Source organism: Vidua macroura, chromosome Z (assembly GCF_024509145.1).
Source record: "Vidua macroura isolate BioBank_ID:100142 chromosome Z, ASM2450914v1, whole genome shotgun sequence".
NCBI classification, from domain to species: Eukaryota; Metazoa; Chordata; class Aves; order Passeriformes; family Viduidae; genus Vidua; species Vidua macroura.
The window spans coordinates 81,970,659-81,978,293 of record NC_071611.1 but is presented as its reverse complement, the minus strand read 5'-3'; the positions used below and the strand labels follow the sequence as shown (position 1 = coordinate 81,978,293).

The window sequence follows — 7,635 nt, the reverse complement described above, 5'->3', positions numbered from 1 at the left end:
CCACAATCCCTCTACAGCCCCCACCAGACAGCCTAGAGTGCCCCAAATCTATAACACCCCAGAGCACCCCCAATCCCCTTGTGCCCCTCCAGCCCCCCTTAGACCCCCATAAGCCTGCAAAAACCACCCTACAGCTACCCCAAAATCACCACAGCCCCCCAGACCTCCCCCAACCCATTATAATCCTCCTAACAGCTCCCCCAAGCCTCTCTAACATCCCAGACCTCCCTTAAACCCATGATAATTCCCCTTTAGCCCCCTCAGACACCCCCAAACCTCCCCCAAAGCCCCTTGTACCCCTCCCCAGACCCCCCCAAACCCGGGACACCGCCCCCACAGTTTTCACCCAGCTGCCATCAGGAGGTGTTTTCACAGCTCTGGCGTGTCTCCAGGGTGCCAAAAGAACACTGCAGTTGTGCTGCTCCACTGCTAGGTATGTAACTGGCATTTCCTCCTGGGATCTGAGCAGTCAGAGAAGGATTTCACGGTCTCTAATAAGAGAAATTAGCTGTTACTAAAATAACAGGGAGTGATAACACTCCGTGGGTAACAACCTTACTGGGAAGGGCAGCAGCTGGAGCATGAGCTTAAGCTCCAGGGCTTGTCGCTTTGCTGTCGCAGGCAAAGGGAAAAACAGGGAAGAAAGGAAAATGAAACCAAATCTAACTCTTGGGACGATGCCTGTGGTGATCCTCAGAAATCCTGGGGTCAAACACACAGATCCCATACATCCCTGCTGTGCAGGGTTTTGTGTGCATGCAGTGCTGTGACATCAAGGACAAGTGTGAAGTCCAACCTGCTGGGACACAACCTGTACTGCATGTATCATACATTAATTCCATAACAAAAATATACAGAAATACTTTTAAACTTGTGTTACTTCTTGCTTGGCTTCTGGATAGTTTCTGTTGTCGAGCTACTTTATTTTCCAAACAAAAAAAAAAAAAAAAAAAAGAAAAACCCCTTTCACCTGTGTAGATTTTCCGTCCAGTCTTCACCTGGATCAGTCTCCTTAGGTAAAACAATTCTTTAGACCTGTATCAGAAGAGTAATTTACTCTGGAGCTTAGCAATAGGCTTAATTTATGTTATTTGCATAAAAGTAATCCTAGTTCTAATCTACCCACAAAAATATTTCACACACTGCACTTTAAACTTCTTTCTGACTTTTTAGCGAACCCGACACTGGCATTGTAGTTTGCTGGTGTAATAAAACAGGAGAGGAAGACTAACTTGCTTATTTATTAGAATTACATATATTTACTCTAGTTCTAAGTGTATCCTCTTACTGTAATTTCATATAATAATGACCTCTGCTCCGCTGTCTGCAGATATTTTAATGCTGTTTTGACCAAGAAGTTGTGAGCTAATTAGAAAAAAAAAAATATTCTGCATCAAGCAGTCCTCCTCATTAGCTGCAACGCCCCCCAAATTCAATTTCCCTTCCCAGGAGCAACACTTTTAAGACCTTCAGCTGTTGCTACCTTTTGTATGAATACCGCCAGTATTTCCTAGATAGCCTGTCTCAAGTTGAGTTTGATATATAAGGGGTTAATAGGAGAAAAAAATAACAACAACAACAAAAATCAAAACCAAACAAAAACAAACAAAAAACAAGACTGGAACATGAATAACAGTAACTTGAAGAGAATACAAAACAAATGAAAAAAAACCTCTGAACTCTGAAAGACTTATTCAACTTTTATGTAAAATGAAAAAGGTAGGAAAAATTGCTAAAAACAGAAGGTGGCAACAACTGCTGCATTGTGACTGTTCTTCCTTCAGTGCTGATTGGAAACATTTGCCACTGGAGTGGAATAAAAACCTTCATGAAAAATGAATGCTGTTTGTGTACCTCTCAGTTTATTTCCTTTTGAACTTTCTGCACAGTCACAGGGCCCAAGAGCTCAAACACTCGAAGGCACAGAGTACGAGTTGACAAAATTCATCTCCATTCACCAGCCCAGCAGTTACCACAGTCTTCAACAGGTCACTTCATTCCTCCTTTTCTGCCAGCAAAAGGAAAAATAACACTACTTGTGTACCTCACAAAAGAAGAGCAGTATTACAGTGATTACTGAAAAAATAGGGTTTGTTAACAATTTTGAAAAAGTAACTGTCCACTTACCGAGTTCCGTCAGGAAACAGGATTTTGACTACTAAGTCTCCTGAACAAACACAGCAGAAAAATGCAGAATATCTTATTTTTAATTCTTATTACATTATTAATACAGAAAATGAAGAAACTCTGTGTTATAGCGCATGTGAAATGGTTTGAGCATGCTGTCCAGCAGCCTCACAAGACATTCTCAGAAGCATTTTACTTTGGCTACAGCATTATTTCTGATTTGGCACACCTGGCAATATTCTTTTGTTACAAAACTTTGCAACACGGGTACTGCCAGGCACTGGCAATAGCAGATTATTATCTCTTTTTGTCCTAGCAACATCACTCAGTGTCAGAAATTAAGAGTAATCAAAGAGCAAAGTGTAAGAAGCAGCATCAGAATTACTGCGAAGAATTACTTTGTCAGGAGATGAAGCACACTGAGGAAGGTTCACGGGATGAAATGTAGATGGTGTTAATTCTGCCAGTCTGGGAGCTGTAATGTCACCTTTCCTCCTTTGGAGAGGGGAGCGCTGCATGAACTGCTCGACTGATCAAGGAGTTTGGGCTGGAGCCGCATTTCCTGGGACAAAAGAGCAGGATGAAGAGATGAAAAAGACCTTTCAGAGGTCATTCAGTCTGGCTGATAAAGGATTATTCTCCACGATCTTTATTTAGTTCAGTTCTAAAATTCACAATCAACTGAGTTCCTACAGCAGCTGTAATTTACTCTGAAAATGTTTTCGTTTTGATATTTGATAAAAATTTGGTATTTGTCTCAATGATTTTGCTCATTCATCATTATCATCAGCAATGATAATGTATGAAAAACAGATCTAGTCTAAATGCATAGTAATATACTTAGAAGAAAATTAAATGGTCTAATGACTTTTTAATGCATTTAAGTATATAAACATCCCAGCAGCGACACAAGGAACAGGGCTATTAATGCTCTTGCCTGGCAGAGATGAGATGGAAACCTGAGGCATTTTTTTTTTTTAGGCAAAAGGAGGAAGAGAGAGGAGAGAACCCCCCACTTTGGGACTTCTCGTCCAGTAATTTCAGAGCCGCAGCAGATGCATTTCCCTTGATAAAGAGGCACACACTGCAATCTACTGCAGTGCCCTGGCAACGGGGCTGGAGATGACCAAGCTGATACCAGGTGCTGCAAGAAACAGAATTTCACTCTGCTCAGCCTTATTTTTTCAGCCATGGCAACTCCTTTGCCAACTTTGATGCAAAATCAGGGCCCTCTCAGCCGCTTTTTATATGAGCCATGTCTCAAACCCAAAGATTCTTCCCTAAGATAATCCAGAGAGACAGTAACAAAGCTAAAATTAGAAATCAGGAGCTGTAGCTTCCAAGGAAATGCACATTACGTGACGTTTTTTTCATTACCACATGCATTTACTGTTAGCAAAAATGGCCCAGAGAGAACACTCCACAGTGAAAAATCCTCCCCCAAAACTCAGGGGTGAGTGACAACATGGTGTTTTACTCAACAAATTAAAAAAAAATTCAAAAGAAACAGTAAAGAATGATATAAATAATTAATTCTGATGATTAAATAAGGGCTATAGCATCACAGCCTGTAATGGCATCACCCAAACTATGCAGCTGATTTTAAAAATGGTGTATGCATTGAAGATACCAATCTGTGAAGGCACCATAACCTGTTCAAAGAATACAATTAATACACATAATACAATTAATAATTCTCCAGAATAACTTAATGAAGTAAAACTTCGTTTATATATACACCTAATGTTGAAAACTGCAAACTTAGATGGAGTATTTCATTGATCAGAAGTGGTGAAAATCATCTTTACACGTGGACTCTGGAATTTATTTGAAGGATTTGGCTGCTAACAGGGATTTTAAGAACTGATTTTAAGAAAGACGCTTTACCTCAGGAATAGAAGAAAAAGAAAAAGAGAGAAAAAGAGAGAAAAAGAAAGAAAGAGAAAAAGAGAGAAAGAGAGAGAAAAAGAGAGAAAAAGAGGAAAAGAAGAAAAGAGGAAAAGAGGAGAAGAGAGAAAGAAAAAAAGGAAAAGGAAAAGCGAAAGAAAAAGAAAAAGAAAAAGAAAAAGAAAAAGAAAAAGAAAAAGAAAAAGAAAAAGAAAAAAAGCTTTTGCCCTCCCGAGCTCTCCACACCCAGTAAACTACAAGGAATTTAGGAAATGCACAGCTGGGAAAATGTCACATCACAACACACCATTTGCATACAGAAGCTCTCCTAGAGTAGAGTGGTCTCCAGACTGGTGGGGTAGCTGTGGTTTGCTATACACACAACAGTCCTAGAACTATTTAAAGCAGTGGGTTATAGCTAAATAGGTAAAACAAACATTTTATGTCTATCCTGTTGTAGTGCATTCTGCACACGCTACCTTGGACCGCATAGCTGGGCCAGGCAAGACTTTACCACTGGAAGACGTATGGTTTAATAGACTCTTTAAATTAAAAATAATTCCGACAGCACTTGCGTAGCAGAGCAGCTTCCATGCTCCTCGCAAATTCTCAGACCTACAGGCAATTACAGAAACAGCGCAGCCGGGTAATGGAAGGAACACTGGAATACGTGCTGGCACCTCCTGGAAATGGCCTGGGAAGTGCCCAGGTGATCCCCCCGCCGCCACCTTAACTCCACACCTCAAAAAAGCAACAACATTATGTATTAATGCAGCGGGGACAGGAAGGTGACTAGGCCTGCTGTTGCCTGCTTGGTGAAAAAACAACCTGGGCTGGGCTGGGCTGAGAATCACGGAGGGCAGGAGGAGGAGGATGGCAGCACGGAGGGCTCCTCCAGGGCTGGCCGGGCACCCGCACCCCTCACCGGGCTGGGGTGGGCGGCTGCAGCCCCCAGGGTCCCCCAGGACCGTCACACCCCGCCGGCACCTCGGCGCCGTCCCTCCCTCACGGCCCTCGGCCCCTCATCCCTCATCCCCTCTGCCACCACACGCCGCTTGTCGCCCTCAACCCTGCAGCCCCCTCAGCCTTCATCCCCCAGAGCTCCTCATTCCCTCGGCCCCCCTCGTTTCCTTCGCTCCTCTCGTTCCCTTTATCCCCTCCTATGCCTTACGGCCCTCAGACCTTTCATTCCCTGCATCCCGCCTCGCCGCTCTCATCCCCCTCGCTCCTTCATTCCCTCACTCCCTCTCATCCCCCATTTCCTCATTCCTTCATCCCCCCATCCTTCTCATTCCCTCACGCCTTCATTCCCTCATCCCTCTTATCCCATTCTGTCACTCCCTCATCCCCTCACTCCTTCATTCCTTCACCTCTTCATCCCCTCATCCCTCTCATCCCCTCACTCCTTCATTCCTTCACCTCTTCATCCCCTCATTCATTCCTCTCATCCCCTCATTCCCTCACTCCCTTCATTCCCTCACTCCCACATCCCTCTCATCCCCCTCGCTCCTTCATTCCTTCATTCCCTCATCCCTCTCACTCCCTCATTCCCTTATCTCTCTCATCCCCCTCGCTCCTTCATTCCCTCATCTCCCTCACCCTCTCATCCCCCTCATCCCTCTCACTCCCTCATTCCCTTCATTCCCTCATCTCTCATCCCCCTCGCTCCTTCATTCCCTCATCCCTCTCACTCCCTCACTCCCTTCATTCCCTCATCTCCCTCATCTCTCTCATCCCCCTCGCTCCTTCATTCCCTCACTCCCTCATCCCCGCCATTCCCTCTCCCATTCCCTGTCCCCCCATTCCCGCCCGGCGCGCAGGCGCAGCCAGCCCCCCCCCCCCGCGCCCGGAGCGGCGGCGCCGCGCATGCGCAGCGGGGCGGGGCCGGCGCGCTCCCGGAGCGGCGGGAGGAGGAGGAGGAGGAGGAGGAGGAGGCGGAAAAAGAGGAGGAAAAGGGAAAAGGAGGAGGGGCGCACGGTACGTGAGGGGCGGCGAGCGGGGCTGGTCCCTCCCGCTCTCCCCGACCCTGTCCGCCGGGGCCGGGAAGACCGAGGAGAGGAGGAAAAGGAAAAATCTCTGCGGGGCTCGCCTGGCCTCCAAGCCAGAGCCGGCCAGGCCCGTGTCTGAGAGGGACGGGCCCGTCGGCTCGGGGCTCCTTCACGGAGTCTGGAGCAGGGAAGGGCGAGAGGGGATCCCATCCATCCATCCAACATCTGCCAGGGCTGCCAGAGGCTGGGCCGGGCTCTGCTCGGTGCTGCCGGCGGCAGCGGGAGCAGCGCTGCCCATAAAATCAAGGGCAGCGAGTTGCAGGGCAGCAGGAGGAAGAAGTTGTGTGCGTGGAGGGGCAGAGCCCTGGAACAGCTGCCCAGGGAGGGCCTGGAGTGTCCCTGTGTGGAGCCATGCCAGCCCCAGCTGGACACGTTCCTGGGCAGCTCCAGAGGAGCCTTCCAGCCCCAGGGGTGTGGGATTCGGTGATTCTTCACAGTGATTCTTCACAATGCAAATTCTTCACGATTTGCATTCCTTCGTCAGGGCTGGGGCACTTGGGGAATTGCAGAAACACCCGCGCTGTCTGTTTCCTGCTTTTCCCCTTTCCTGGCATCCAGGAGGCACAGAGCCTTGGGTTAACTGCTGTTGAGAGCAATGTGTTTCAAGTGCTAATAAATAATTTTTGTCGTGGGCAGACAGGATGATGATGTGACTCAGGGTCAGATAGCGAAAAATAATGAGCATTGTGGGAGATGCTGTGTCAATTGTATTTCTTGTTAAGGAGAGGTGTGATCTGGTTGTAATGGTTACAGGTTATTGTTGTCATAGCCACTGACAGGACAAGGGGCATGGCTTTAAAATTGGAAAGAGTAGGTTTGGAGTGGATAATGGGAAGGAATCCTTCCCTGGCAGGGTGGGCAGCCCTGACACAGCTGGGGCTGCCCCTTCATCCCTGGCAGTGCCCAAGGCCAGGTTGGACACTGGGGCTGGGAGCACCTGGGACAGTGGGAGGTGTCCCTGCCCGTGGAACAAGATGAGTTTTATGGTTCCTTCCATCCAAACCATTCCGTGATGCAGTGGTTTGTTTGTGGTGCTGCAGTGCTGCCTTATCTCCACAAACACATTAAACCAGCTCTGTTTGTGACACGTCCTCACTGAAATGGGCAAGGGGAGAGGGGGGTCAAGTAAAAATGACCAAATTCTCAGAGAAAAAAAATCATCTTCAAAACCCTGTGAGAAAGCCCTTTGAGGGACAGGGAAGGTTTTGAAGCCATATTTTTGGGCCACAGAGAGCTGCACTGCACTTTTAAGGAAATACATGTTAAAAGTGCAGCTCTGGGCTGCCCAGTACAGGGAAGACACCACAATACTGGAACCAGTCCAGCAAAGAACCCCAGAGATGATTAAGGGTGATTGGTGTATGAGGCAAGGCTGAGAGAGCTGGGATGAATCAGCCTGGAGAAGAAGTGGGATCTTCTGAATGTCCATAAATACGTGGTGGGAGGGAATAAAGAAGATGGAGCCAGGCTTTCTTCAGCCGAGACAACACCAGAGGCAGCAAGCACAAACTGATGGGTAAATGCTTCCAGGTAAACAGAAGTAAAAATATTCCCTGCTATGGTAATTGAGCAC

At 47.1% G+C, this 7,635-nt stretch overlaps 1 protein-coding gene and 1 long non-coding RNA gene across 3 annotated transcripts in view; one reads left to right on the top strand and one right to left on the bottom strand.

Moving 5' to 3' along the window:
* Window positions 1–351: 351 nt before the first annotated feature.
* On the bottom strand, window positions 352–2,768 carry LOC128822116 (uncharacterized). The gene is made up of 5 exons (XR_008441361.1): window positions 2,526–2,768; window positions 2,128–2,167; window positions 1,855–2,008; window positions 971–1,035; window positions 352–491 (listed from the first exon to the last, which is right to left on the bottom strand). It is a non-coding gene; the product is annotated as an uncharacterized LOC128822116 (long non-coding RNA).
* Window positions 2,769–5,925: 3,157 nt separating this feature from the next.
* Window positions 5,926–7,635, top strand: part of ATG10 (autophagy related 10) — a 61,889-nt gene continuing 60,179 nt past the window's right edge. The window contains exon 1 of one of the 2 annotated variants that reach the window (XM_054003718.1): window positions 5,926–5,991. The gene's annotated coding sequence lies outside the window, so the exon portion shown is untranslated. Of the gene's footprint in view, window positions 5,992–7,514; window positions 7,579–7,635 lie in introns of those variants that run through there. The other variant, XM_054003717.1, reaches the window with a different exon arrangement.